This window comes from Pinus tabuliformis, chromosome 4_1 (genome assembly GCF_031772625.1).
Source record: "Pinus tabuliformis cultivar Carrire ecotype Pingquan chromosome 4_1, CPIR1, whole genome shotgun sequence".
Lineage (NCBI taxonomy): Eukaryota > Viridiplantae > Streptophyta > Pinopsida > Pinales > Pinaceae > Pinus > Pinus tabuliformis.
The window spans coordinates 361190680-361205977 of NC_142303.1; the positions used below are offsets into that span (position 1 = coordinate 361190680).

Sequence of the window (15298 nt, forward strand, 5' to 3'; positions counted from 1 at the left end):
CCTAAAAAATGGGGATCTATTTTAGCATCTCGAAGGAGACACTTGCGTTATTTTTAGAAACTTCCAACAAGTGTCGCTTTTTCCTTGATTTTAGGCATGCGCATCATAAACCCTAATTTGTCCAAATCTATTTAATCGACACTGTTAGAGCTCATTTTCACATCCAATCTTGGAGCTCTAGCATTCCTGAGGAGATCAAGGAGCCTTCAGTGCGATTGTCGTTGCTTTTTTGAATGATTTTTTCTTTTGTCGTCTTTTGCCGCTTTTCTGTTGCTTTTTTTGGTTTGGCATGTGTGAGTGTTGTTTCACTTGTTTCTCTACATGGTCGCTAATGTTTTAACTTGTAGAAGTTTTGTTTCAAGTTAAAAATTACCTTTCCCAAGTGTCACATGAGTTTTCATGTTTTTGCACCAACGGTCATCATTGTGGTGACTCTCCTTACATGCTTTGTTTTCCTTCTATTTAACCAATTGCTACACTTGTTTCACATGCATGCATCTACACATAGTCAGATCTGCACTCAACTTCACACCATCTTTTAGATCTGCTTGTTTTTCACACTCCCTTGGGCAGATCTGGGTTCCCCTTGCCTGGATCTCACCTTGCAAGCTTGCACTGCGCAATCTGGAGACTCAAGCCTTTGCCTTGGCCTCTAGAATTGTGCAGAGCATGGCCTGGGTGGGATCCAAATACGCACTACACAGTTCCAAGAGCCAGTCTCTCAGCTTGGCCATTGAGACTGCGCAATGCACAGTCTCTCCTAGGCCTTGGCCTAGATTGAACTGCGCATTGCGCAGTTCCAGTCATCAAGATTACACACTAAATCCTGAGATCGTGTAGTGCATAGTTCCCATAGTCAGTCAATCACCCCTGTCATTCAAAATTACGCAATCCTTCCCATTAAGAGCCCAACTTGTTGTCTTGAAGGTTTTTTGCTTTAAGCTGACATTTTATTTCCATGAGTGTCCTCTCTGTCCCACAGGTACAACAGTTGTTGAGCATCTGTCCAGCATGCACAATTAACATGGCATCCAAGAGAGCTGCATCAAAGGAAACCACTGAGAGCAGTACTAGGGAAGAAGTTGAGTAGATATTAGTTGATCTCTAGTTTATGCAGATACTCAATTTTTTATTGAGAAGGGAACAACACTAACATAGAAACATATCAAAGACATATTTGCAAAAGACTTTGACACAGATCTGGAAGATTAGAAGATATATGTTAGTATCCAACAATCATGGTTATACAAGGTTGCATGCAGCTATCTTGCCTTCCCATGTGTGGACATCATCAAATGGATTGTCTCACATACAAATGCATAGAATATGACATTGACCAGTGCTAGTGGGAATAAGATTGCCACCTTCAGGGTATAAGGCTTTTAGCAGATGTATCACTTGCCCAAGCTGGTGAAGCACATGGACTCACTTTTCTTTACCACCTGTAGCTATGTGAACACTAGATACATTGTCAAGCGCTCAATGAAAAAGCCATCGAATTTTAAACATACACCCACCCATGTTTACAAGATGAAGTCCCTTAGGAAGACTTACCAATCCTTGATCATCTTTGCTTGTAGAATATATGGTCAAGAGAGCACAAAAACCTTCCTTGAATGGTGGGGATTCCTACTAGACCGGTTGGTGAGTGATGAAAGGCCATTCAACTGGTTGGATCTATTGGCTCAACAGTTGAAGTCCCATGTAGTTATGGCTAAGAATCCTCCCAAGAATGAGCAAGCAATGTTTAATATGTCCACATACTTATTGGATGCAATTTGTGCACATCAATGGTTCCCTGGCATGAAATGGGCATGGACACCACAAGAGACTGGCGTGAACATCTATTGTAAGTTTCTTTCCAACTAAAAGTATTGAGGAGTGATGGAAAGGCTAACTGGCGACTTTATCATCCCGTTATACAAGCTTATATTTGAGCAGGATCCACCTTGCATGTCTTGAAAGGCAATGGAGGAAATAATAGATATTGTAGATTGGTATGCCTCACCAGGTGGAACCTTCATCAGAGTGTTTGGTGGAGAGAAGCTTCCGCATGTGCTACCAATTTATGCCACCAAAAAACTGATCATGAAAGAAGTTTCATACCACCTCGCTACAAGGTTGTCACCAAAACTGCATAGGAAGAAGAAAGTGTCATGGCCCGCTCTTCCTTTGTGTATAAAATTATACAAGATTAAGAGCTTGAAATATGTAGATGTCGAGGCTAAGAACATAGTGAAGTTTGAGTTCGGCACCAAATAATTTAAACCGTATGATCCTCACAGTATTTGCAAGGACCACAGTATGAGAGCGTACTTTCCGTGGATTCACGGGACAATTCATTGGTTAGAGGAGTACCCTTGGAGGTACTGCTACAATGCCTTCAAACTCAATTATGCGGTCAATATAGCAAGAACTTGGAAGGATTCTCTAAATACAATAACAACTCTAGAAGCGATAACAACAACAACAGAAGGCAACAATCTAGTGCTGGACAAGGGAAAGAGGAAGATTGTTGAGAATCAGGAGGGAGAGAAAAGCTACAAAATGAAGGCAGATCTTATCCTCGAGAAGGCAGCTTTGGTAGCAAAAGCAAAGACGGAGCAACGAATCAAGAGAGAAGAACATAAGACGAGAGAAAAGAAGATGTTTTCGGAAGAAAAACTGAAGTTGCAAGGAATAGAGAAGAAGCTAAAGGAAGAACAAGAGTTAAGGAGGAGAGAATGAGAAGAGAAACAGAAGCAGGAAGGAAAAAAGGCAAGACGCCATGATGGAGGAAATAATGCCCATACCGGTTGAAGAGTTGGAACAACCAACAGTAGAGGAGGAAGGTGAGCAGATGCAGGATCAAGATCTTGCTCAACAAATTGAGAAATTGATCGAAGTGACAGACATGGAGTTGGAACAGGAGCCACAAAATAAAGATGTTGACCTGATACCGAGAGCACCATAGGTCATCCCCAGTCTCCACCACCTCTAACAATAGAGATAGTCCAGAGCGAGGAAGGAGATGCTTCTCTCCTTGAAGATGATCCGATTATGGATGTGTACAATCTATCATTTGATGAATTCCAGAAGAGGGTTGTACAGGTGAGAAGGAAGAAATTTTCGGATGATCACGCATCACCTACATTCGTCAAGGAAAGGGTGATAGTTTTAGACACTAGAAAGCGTCCAAATTCCCTTGCCAAAGCCAGCTTGGCCTATGTAGGAGTAACAAGCTCAAATGTTAAGTATCCGATGGTTGAGAATGAGCAACTAGGAAATAACATGTAGGTTGCTAGGAAAGAGGCAGAACAACTCCAAGCAATAACACAAAATGCAATGTACGCAGTGGGGGAGATGAGGAAAGTGATACTTGTTTAAGTATCATCACTTGGATACACTATGAAGAAGCTCTATGATGGATTTCTCACCGTGCATAAGGTAGTTATCCGTTTTCATGGCCTACAACAATGAAGCAAAGCGTTTGTTAAAAATCTCAAAAACATACATGTTGCCATCGCCCATGTACAAGAGTGGACAATGCGGTACAAAGGGGTCTCGCTTGAATTAAAGAAGAAGATGAAGCCACAAGAAGAGTTGGAGAAAGTGAAGGTATGAACGTTGATTCACAACAATGAGAAACTCACCTAATTCATCGACATCATACATGCCTCATATGTGCAGTTGCACAATAGTTTGGATGTCATGGTGAGAAAGCACCAAACCCCATCAATCGGTTCCCTCACTGATGTTAAACCCTAGAACCAAGTTTGGTTGGAGATCGATGAGTACTTGGAGTAGCTAAGACGAGAATCCACCAAGGAAGACTTGGAGTTGAACACACACAACATGCAGAAGTACATTAGTAGTCGTGTCAAGGTCAAGACAATGCTGCTCATGTTTCAGAATAAGTTGGATACAAGTTCCAAGACAGTGTACCTAGATGCCATGGAGGCTAGATTCCTCTTCCAGAAAGACACCATCAACCAGTTCGGGGACACCATCACATAGTACCAAGCTTGGCACCAATATGTGACCGAGAAGCACCAAGTGGAGGTTGTCGAGCTGGACTTTCCCCAAACTTTAGAATCATAGTGATGTGTCTTATTAGGCTATCCCTACCCTATTTCGTCTTATATAGGTACATGTGGAAAATGTAATATTATTTATAATTATATTGTAAGTGAAATTCCAAGTGTCAATTTTGGAATATGAAAAGTCACCATGTAATGTAATTTATCATCTAGTGAAGAAGTTGAAGAATCATGAGGGTAGTCCAAAGGTCAAAAAAGGGGAGTTGAAGGGTCACCCCCCTTTTGTTATGAATAGAACCTCATAACTCATGTAACAGGCTTTTGGGACCCAAGCTTCTTGCTAGGCTTAGGCTTAGAAAGAGCTTGGGAGTATTGTGAAGAGCCTTGGCTTCTCCATAGCGTAGAGCGGGTATACTTATTTGGAGGAGCAAGTGTTCTTCATTGTAATGTTCCACCATTGAGGCTAGTGGTCGTCAATGGTGTATGTATGGATGGAACTTTCACTTATATTAATAAAATCAGAGCCAACACACTTTCATGCATATGTTTTTAATATAGTAGGACTATTCATGTTGTATTAGCAATGTAAGTTATTTAACTTGCGCATATGTTTATGAACTACATTGTATGCATTTGTACGAATCTTGTTGAATGCATGTTGTTGGATTAACTCATCACTTTAATTTGTAGACTATTCTGCATTTTAGCTTGTGATGTCATTTTTCTTGTGAGTTCCTTTCAAGCTGCGTACTATTACAGGCTTCCAAGGGGTGCACTCTCTTTTCCCTTCATGTGTTGGAACCGACATGCATCGCACTTGACTTTTTGTAGGGTCACACACTTGCTCTCACCCAAAGTTATCGTACTTACCTCTACGTGCTACCACGGTCAAGGCATAACATTACCACCCACTACTGGGGCTCCTACTCCAAACGGTGTGGGGTCTAGTTGGGACTTCATATCGGGGAGATCCCCTGAATGTTGGCGGGTCCAACACCGTCTACAGAATGATAAAGATTTATAAACTACTGTGTCAATGAAATGTGTTATGACTAATGCCTAACTATGTCTGGTATATTTTTTGCTAAATGTTTCCAATGTTGTGAATGTTTCTCTTGTGTGAAAGAGGAAATAAATAATCGGTGGAATATAATGAGTCGGACCAAGAGCAGTCCCATCTCTCTGTTTAAGGAAATTTTAAAGAAAGGGGACATACACTCTATTGTGTTTATCTTCAATAACAGTAACAATATTAATATGGGAACCGTATGTAGGGGCAATGTTGGGCATGGAATCCCCCCAAAGGCATGTGTTGGGGCTTAAAGCCCAAGTTTTGAGCAAGTCTTTTGTAAAAGCTCCACGAATTGTGGGCTTAGAGCGTGAAGTATGATAGAGTCACAGGGTTGTCCGCCCTAGTTTTTGTAATGTAATGTCGGCTGGATAGACCTACTCATGGTCCACGGACCATGGGATTGTATAAATAGAGTGAAGCTATAAGTAAAAAAGATAACAGGGGAAGAAGAATGAGAAGTCTAAGTGATTGAGTCGAAGTGTAAAGTGTGTCTATGGGTTGTAGAGTAGGAGAAGGCTTTGCAGCAGAGTGCGCAGAGGCCTAGTAGTTTGCAGTTGAGTGCGCAGACCCCTACAACTGAGTGCGCAGGTTAGGTCGAGTCTGTAACCGTTGAAAAATCAATAAAGAGAAGTTTTGATATAATTATGTGTATCTTTTCCTAGGTTAATGCATGATTGGATATAATTTGCAAATATACTGTTTATTTACTGCGTGAACCTGTATGAATGTTTTGTATTGTTAAGTATAACTTAAGACATTTAAGTAGGCGAAGGTGCTTAAATAATACTGGAAGATAAATAAGAGATCAGGTAATAGCACAAAGAGCGACACAACCCTTGGTTAGGGTTGCGCGAAGACAGGGTGTCAATCCACGAGGAACAGAAGGTGCGCGAAGCCACCTGGGCGCAGGGACAAACAAAGGACCAGTCGAACTCATCAGACATTTCTAGGGTGAGGAAACCTGGTTCTAGCACCCTCCCATACTACTTCAGGTGAGACCTTAGTTCGTGCTCCGCGGACTATTGCTGAAAGGGCCAGTAGTACAAGGATTTGTTTAGCTAATTAACTTTGAACCTGGGTCTGACCCCAACAAGCCAACAAATGGTTCCGTTGCCGATACCGGGATCTGCATAGAGATGTCTAATGTTGTATCACTAGAATCCGACAAAGAAAGGAATTTAAGATTGGTTGGACAGAAAGATTCACGAGTTCGCAGCACATGAAAACATGAATCTGTGACTATCAAAGGAAGAGTGGTTAGATTGTTACTTGTATATGGAGATCCATGAAATTTTCTTTGCATCCTTCCCCAGTGAGTTGTACGAGTGGATTGCGAAGCTAGCAGATAGCCAAAGAAGGTGTAAACTCGACTAACCTATTGTGTGGACTCCAGATTTGGTGCGCAGACTGGAAGCACCGAAAGATCTGATTGCATGCGTTGTCGACCACTGGCTCAATCGAATCATAGGAGGGATCATTACCGAATTCACGGTAGATACTTTAGTCAGCTATAGCGAGGCAGAATGAAACTTCCTCAAGGGACTGCGAGGTAATCATGTTAAGTCTTTGAACACTTGGATTAAAATGCTACTGTGTGAAAAGAGGGTTATGTGAATAAATTGATGTTTGGGGCTACGCGAAATGGGAGAATCTAGAGAAATGAAGGTAGCACAGAATCAGAGACTAGCCCCTTGATTTCACCCTTGCAAGGAGGCGAAGAAGAGCTCGTGAAGGTTTCTCCAAGAAGTGCGATCAATCTGATAAGGCAGAGGATTTCGTGCATACCACCCCCACCCACACCACCACCCGTTTCACTATCTTCATCCCCGACTTCACCCATACCACCTCCGCCACCACCACAAAGCAGTATGGGCAGCGCGATAAAGCTACCAGTGTTCAAAGGAGTAGGGAATGAAGATTCAAACCAATTTTGGTTCGTTCTAAAAGTTGTATGGGAAGCACAGGGTGTCATAGACAACAATATAAAGAGGGAAATGTTAGTCAGCACTCTGCACGATCACGCGTTGACCTGGTACATTAAGCATTCCAATGACAATTTGAATGCGGGGATAGCATATATCCCAACTGCGCTGAGAAAATAATTTAGCATACCAAAATCAGAGGCACAGTCAATCATTGGATTCAAGGAAATTACAATGCTATTAGGCGAAACCCCATGGGAGTTGGATCAAAGACTGAAGTGCACAATTTGCGAAGTGAACATGACCTTAACAAATGGGAAACACCGTGAATGGTTTGTAGCATCGTTAATGCCGCATCTATAGAACGCACTGGCGCAACAAAGGCTAACCACTCAGGCTGAGGCTTTGGAGGTCGCAATGAGATTGCACGAGACTCCAATACAAGATCCTAACCTGGGAGTTCAACAGATTCACACGCAGTTGAAAAACTTGTGCCTGGAGATGCAGAGTTTGAAACAAGACAGGACAACCTGCCCAGAGATGCACGATGAGGTTTGGTGTGTAAAATGCAAGGGCCAGGGGCACAATAAGGACCACTTCCCGGTGTTCACGAATTACCTCGCGGGAGGAGGACCAATTCCATTGAGACCGGAGACACAAGTAGGACCGAGCGTGGCGCCTGCATTATGGTGCGTGATTTGTCAGATAGGAGGAAAACATGCTACAGATAACTTCCATCTATTATAGAAGTATTTGTAGGTCAGTTAGCCATGATCAGCACACCTGTAGTAGTTATGGACTGATGATGGATCAGACTCCTACCTACAGAGTTTAGGCCAAAACACGGCCCCTTGACTAGAACAAAGGGACGGCGTGAACCAGATTTCAAGGGTGCAGACAAGGCCAAGGTGGAATGGGACCAGGAAGAGGTTGCGGATAGCTGATTGTTATAATTGCGGAGGGCCAGGACATTATGCTCACAATTGTACGAATCCAATGCGACCACCATGCTTGTATTGTACATTGTTTGATCATGAGACAGAGGACTGTCCAATACTGATAGCAAGGTTGCGTGATAAAGGAGCACTCCAACCTCCCTTGACTTAGAGCCTGCAAATGATGATGGTTGAACTGCATGATGAAGACTGTAATGTAAATATCGTGCTCCGTAGTATTATTATGATAGGGGATGACAAAGGAAAATAGTCTGAAGAAAGTACTTGGGTTTGCAAGGCTCCAACGAAGGAACTAGAATTTGATTTGGAGTGCGCTAAGGAGATCTTCATGGAAGCTAAGAGGAGCTTCACTGATGCCTTCACTTCAAGAAGTAAAGATAAACTGGAGCTAGAAATGGACCCATGAATGTTCACTACGTTCTTGGAGACATGCATGACGTTGTTGCGTGATAGTAAGGCTATAAAGGGGCTGCAAGAAATCATAACTAGATGCGCTGGGACCATGCTAGGAGAATTGCGCGTAGTCTAAAATCTTGGGAAGCACATGATGCAAATAGGAAGGGAGATGATATTGACTACATAGATTGGAGAATACGAGATGGACCAAGTGATTCTAGATCTACGATTGGACGCGAACGTCCTACGAAAGCAAACATGGGAGTGCATGGGGAGGCCTTTGTTGCAATGGTATCCTATCCAACTACGAATGGCGAACCAGTAGAAGATCCTACCTATGGGGAAATTGTGGGGAATCACAGTAGATATTAAAGGAGAAAGCACGCTAGCAGATTTTGAAGTGATAGAGATTGTTGATGACAACAATCCCTACCCCGTGCAATTGGGAATAGATTGGGCCATTGACATGAATGGAGTGATAAATATAAAGAAGCAAAAGATGATTTTTGAGAAAATGTCACTACGTGTAGTGGTACCATTGGACCTTGAAGAAGGATCGCGCTACATAGAGCCAGTGTGCGACTACGACAATGATGATGATCTAGACTGCATCTACAAGATAACTACGCACGAGCAAGGCTGGGTAAATCCAACTGTGGATGGCGGAATCTCATGGGAGCACGAAGGATCCTGTACATCAGATTATGACGAAGAGATAGAAAGATGGCAGAACCAGTTACATGAGGTAACCACGCTCAATTGTAGATGAGATCGTTGTGTCGTGTAACAACAGAGATAAGGGATCTGCATATGTATGACGGATTAGGTGAAGTGGAGGAGTTCCTAAACTAATTTGAAAGAGAAGTGCCGAAACAACAGCGTTTCGATGCTCTGAAATGGGTATTGCGCGCTATGCCCACAAGATGGTGGGGTACACACCAGAAGAGTTTTGAGGACTGGCGCGACTGCCAAAGGATGATGCACATGTGATTTGGGAAGCCTTCGATGCGATTAACAAACAAAATTGTCAGACAAATCGGCCCGCGCACCCACCTATCTAGGTGGATATAGGCATATGGTGCAAAACTTGTACGGATTCACACCGTCCTCACGGTAGGAGACACGATCAGAAAGTAGGAGTGGGTAAGGAAATGGCGTGAACGACCACTCCGGCAGGGGCCACGAAGTATGGAAAGGCCAAGTGCGCAAAAGAATATCTCCGCAGAAGCTTTTAACAAAGTACGCGAAGCACTGAACAAGGTCCACAATGTGAAGTGGACTGACTGGGATCTACACGTACCAGCAGTTCTCTGGACTTATAGGATCGCATGCAAAAACCTGACTGCGTAGGCACCGCCAAGGCTAGAGTATAAAGCAATCGAAGGAAGCCCTAAAGTACTTGCAGAGCTTAGACCGCACATGATAGCACTGGTAGATATGACAGTTCATGGAACTTTGGAAGTAGAAATCCAACAGGGAAATCTCAGACTCCAAGAACTTGAAGAAAAAAGGGTACAATTAAGGAAGAAAAGTGCTCTAGTGGACACGAAAGTTAAGAAGTTGGAGGATGAGACAAAGGAATATTTTCTCGACAAAACAACCAGGGTGATAATACAAGTTGCAAACGATCATGATGACAGGTTTAAGACCTATCGCCATGAATTGGTCAGTATGATGCCTTGGCTTGGACTGCACATTACTAAACATATTGACCAGAATAGTGTGTTGCAGATGGTAATGTGCGTGATGCCGACTGTAACAATAAAAGGTGGGTATTCTTCAAGAAACATGATGGATGACAGGATGAAAATTTTCATGGGTGGTGTGACCACCTAACTAGTCGAAGGAAGAACAATCTTAGCGCTCCAGGTAGTTGAAAGGGATTGCGGAACTATAAACTATTCTGCATGGGAGCGACACGATGTTGGAGCTGCGCGCAGAAGCAAAGAGTTGCAAGGTCCGCGATCGCGCCTAGTGGGGCAGCGCTACCATGTGGGTTGGCCAGAAAATGACCATTGAAGTAACTATTCACGATGGGATGCTCGAATTGAGGCCAAATGGAGTGGGCGGCCGGAATTTAAGACACAATTTATGGGCAAGATTTGGAAAAATCTGCTGCCAAGGGAGCATTAATGAACTAGATTTGGGGGGGAACATTCGAATTCAAATTCAAAAAGTGATATAAAATACAAAGGGTTGCCCAACAAACAACACTTGGTCATTTGTGAATTGAGCTATTCAGTAGAGCCCTGATTGTTGTGTGCCGAGCATTGGTTGAGCCCCTGAGTTCACGAGTGCAAGAGGTCTAGATAGATACAATGGAATCAACTGAGGCTGTTATGGAGATAAATGAAATGACCACTGAAGAGGCCGCACAGGCGTTAGCTGTGGGGGTGCTTCGGAACGTACCGGGATTGTGGCAGAAATCCTGAAAGCACTGTGCATGCCGAGACCCAAGAAGGACAAACAAGTAATGGTTCTCGTACGTGTGTCCCAATTGAGACCGGAGGCACAAGTAGGACCGAGCGTGGTGCCTACATTATGGTGCGCGATTTGTCAGATAGGAGGAAAGCATGCTACAGATAACTTCCATCTATTACAGAAGTATTTATAGGTCAGTAGGCCATGATGAGCGCACTTGTAGAAGTTATGGACTGATGATGGATCAGACTCCAACCTATAGAGTTCAGGCCAAAACACGGCCCCTTGATGAGAACAAAGGGATGGTGTGAACCAGATTTCAGGGGTGCAGACGAGGCCAAGATGGAATGGGACCAGGAAGAGGTCGCGGACAGCTGATATGTTATAATTGCGGAGGGCTAGGACATTATGCCCACGATTGTATGAATCCAATGCGACCACCATGCTTGTATTGTACATTGTTTGATCATGAGATAGAGGGCTGTCCAATAATGATAGCAAGGTTGCGTGATAAAGGAGCACTCCAACCTCCCTCGACTTAGAGCCTGCAAATGATGATGGCTGAGCCGCGCAATGAAGACCCTAATGTAAATATCGTGCTCCGTAGTATTATTATGATAGGGGATGACAAAAGAAAATATCCTGAAGAAAGTACCTGGGTTTGCAAGGCTCCAACGAAGGAACTAGAATTTGATTTGGAGTGCGCTAAGGAGACCTTCATGGAAGCTAAGAGGAGCTTCACTGATGCCTTCACTTCAAGAAGTGAAGACAAAATGGAGCCAGAAATGGACCCATCAATGCTCACTACATTCTTGGAGGCATGCATGAAGCTACTGCGAGATAGTAGGGCTATAAAGGGGCTGCAAGAACTCATAACTAGATGCACTGGGACCACGCCATCGCGCGTAGTCTGAAAGCTTGGAAGCACGTGATGCAAACAGGAAGGGAGATGAGATTGACTACGCAAATTGCAGAATATGAGATGGACCAAGTGATTCTGGATCTAGGATTGGATGCGAACGTCCTGCCAAAGCAGACATGGGAGCGCATGGGGAGGCCTATGTTGCAATGGTCTCCTATCCAACTACGAATGATGAACTAGTAGAAGATCCTACCTATGGGGAGATTACAGGGAATCACAGTAGATATCAAAGGGGCAAGCATGCTAGCAAATTTTGAAGTGATAGAGATTGTTGATGACAACAATCCCTATCCCACGCTATTGGGAATAGATTGGGCCATTGACATGAATGGAGTGATAAGTCTAAAGAAGCACAAGATGATTTTTGAGAAAATGTCACTATGCGTAGTGGTACTGCTAGACACTGCAGAAGGATCACACTACACAGAGCCACTGTGCTACTACGACAGTGATGACGATCTAGACTGCATCTCCAAGATAACTACGCATGAGGAAAGCTGGGTAAATCAAACTGTGGATGGCAGAATCTCAAGGGAGCGCGAAAGCTCCTATACATCAGATTCTGATGAAGAGATAGAAAGATGGTAGAACCAATTACACCAAGTAACCATGCTCAATTATAGATGAGATCGTTGCGTCATGTAACAATAGAGATAAGGGATCTGCCTATGTATGACGGATTAGGTGAAGTGGAGGAGTTCTTGAACTAATTTGAAAGAGAAGTGTCGGAACAACAACGTTTCGATGCTCTGAAATAGGTATTGCGTGCTACGCTCGCAAGATGGTGGGGTACACACCAGAAGAGTTTTGAGGACTGGTGCGACTGCCAAAGGATGATGCACATGCGATTTGGGAAGCTTCCGTTGCGATTAACAAAAGAAATTTCAGACAAACCAGCCCATGCACCCACTTATCCAGGTGGATACAGGCATATGGTGTGAAACTTGTACGAATGCACACCGTCCTCATGGTAGGAGACATGATCAGAAAGCAGGTGCGGGTAAGGCAATGGCATGAATGACCCCTCCAGCGGGGGCCACGAAGTATGGAAAGGCCAAGTGCGCAGAAGAATATCCCCGCAGAAGCTTTTAACAAAGTACGCGAAGCACTGAACAAGGTCCACAATGTTAAGCGGACTGACTGGGACCTGCACGTACCAGTGGTTGTCTGGACTTATAGGATCGCGTGCAAAACCTGACCGCGTAGGCACCGCCAAGGCTAGAGTATGAAGCAATCGAAGAAAGCGCTAAAGTACTTGAAGAGCTTAGACCGCACATGATAGCACCGGTAGATATGATGGTTCACGAAAATTTGGAAGTAGAAATCCAACAGGGAAATCTCAGACTCCAAGAACTTGAAGAAAAAAGGGTATGATTAAGGAAGAAAAGTGCTCTAGTGGACACGAAAGTTAAGAAGTTGGAGGACGAGATAAAGAAATAATTTCTCGGAAAAATGACCAGGGTGATAAGACAAGATGCGAACGATCACGATGACAAGTTTAAGACCTATCACGACGAATTGGTCAGTATGATACCTTGGCTTGGACTGCACATTACTAAGAATATTGACCAGAATAGCGTGTTGCAAATGGTAATGTGCGTGATTCCGAATGTAACAATAAAAGGTGGGTATTCTTCAAGAAACATGATGGATGACACGATGAAAATTTTCATGGGTGGTGTGACCACCTAACTATCCGAAGGAAGAATAATCTTAGCGCTCTAGGCAGTTGAAAGGGAGTGTGGGACTATATACTATTCTGCATGGGAGCTGCATGATGTTGGAGCTGCGCGCAGAAGCAAAGAGTCGCAAGGTCCACAATCGCGCCTAGTGGGGCAGCGTTGCCATGTGGGTTGTCCAGAAAATGACCATTGAAGTCACTATTCACGATGGGATGCTTGACTTGAGGCAAAATGGAGTGGGCGACAGGCATTTAAGACACAATTTATGGGCAAGATTTGGAAAAATCTGCTACCAAGGAAGCATTAATGAACTAGATTTGGGGGGGAACATTCGAATTCAAATTTAAAAAGTGATATAAAATACAAAGGGCTACCCAACAAACAACACTTGGTCATTTGCGAATTGACCTATTGAGCAGAGCCCTGATTGTTGTGTGCTGAGCATTGATTGAGCCCCTGAGTTCACAAGTGTGAGAGGTCTGGATAGATATGATGGCATCAACTGAGGCTGTTATGAAGATAACTGTAATGACCACTGAAGAGGCTGCACAGGCGCTGGCTGTGGGGGTGATTCAGAACGTACCGGGGTTGTGGCAGAAATCCCAAAATCACTGTGCACGCCAAGACCCAAGAAGGACAAACAAGCAATGGTTCTCGTATGTGTGTCCCCACGGAACCCATTGCGGTCCAAGCTATCGATGGAGGAGAAGGAGAAAGCCGTCACCATAGAGATCGATGACGAAGAAGAAGATCTAGAGGAGCTCATCATTGTAGAGGACGAGGATGAAGGCATGGAGGAGGACACTCAACCTGCGCACCTCATAAAAAAATTTCCCGCCTATGTGCCCCCACAAAAAGGGAAGGTTAAAGTGCCCAAGGACCTGGAAGAGACCAAGAGCTTACTCCAGACCCCGCTCCTCCTGAAAATGTTATGTTTGAGGGCATGCTCTTGGGTCACATGTCGATCCTGAAATTTGAAGATTGGGACCTCACTAACCATTAGAAGTTCCCTCACCTTGAGACCAGGCACCTTATGAATCCCAAGAAGAACACCACAGAAAGGGTTATAGAACTAGAGCCACGAAAGTTGTTGCGTGGAGTCAAAAGGGTGGGGCTATGGAATCTGTTCTTGGTGCCACATTTCCACCGCACCCCAATAACCATTTTTATCACGAGACAGCTTCTTTTCCTAGTGCATGATGGGTGTTTGTGGCTGGAGAAGCGTATCCCCATCACAGCAAACTTGATTCACCGCATCTTCTGGCTTCCATGCAAAGGGGAGGACCCCACGAAAATCTCAGAAGGGAAGGGCAGTGACTTAGCCATCGCGGAGGCCATGAAGAAAAAGTACAAGCTGGAAAAGAAGAAGAGGAGCTACGCCATCTCCAGCATCAAGGAGAAATAATTACGCGTGGCGACCCAAATCCTGGCAGGAAAGGTTATGTGCAAGTGCCGCGCGGATGAAGTCCCCACGTCGGTGGTAGCACTAGTTGAGCAATGTGCAAAGGGGGTCTAGTTTAACTAGTCTGAGTTCCTTTGCAAGGAGTTCTTAGAAAATTTTCGCAAAGCTCAGGAACAGGGCAAAACATTCCACTATGCATGGCTTCTGCTGTCCATGGTACTTGTGGCTGGGGAATTACTCGAGGATAGTCAATTCCCCATAATTGACAAGGATCTGCCAGAGGCCGTGAAGTACGCTTCACTATGGGCCACAAAGGATGCTAAGAGGATCTACGAAAACAAAGTATTCTGGGTGTTCATGGAGATGAACCTCAAAATGGGGGTCAACCGTAAGCTAAGGTTGTCACCCACTGTTTAGAACAGTCTGCAGATTTTTGTACAATTCAAAGCAGACATGCATAACATTTATATTAAAGCACGCAAGGACCCGACCAAACAGTGGATATA

At 44.0% G+C, this 15298-nt stretch overlaps 1 pseudogene; it reads left to right on the top strand.

Annotated features, from left to right (window-relative positions):
• The first annotated feature begins 14088 nt into the window (after window positions 1-14088).
• Window positions 14089-15298, top strand: part of LOC149175801 (putative glycosyltransferase 3) — a 105261-nt pseudogene continuing 104051 nt past the window's right edge.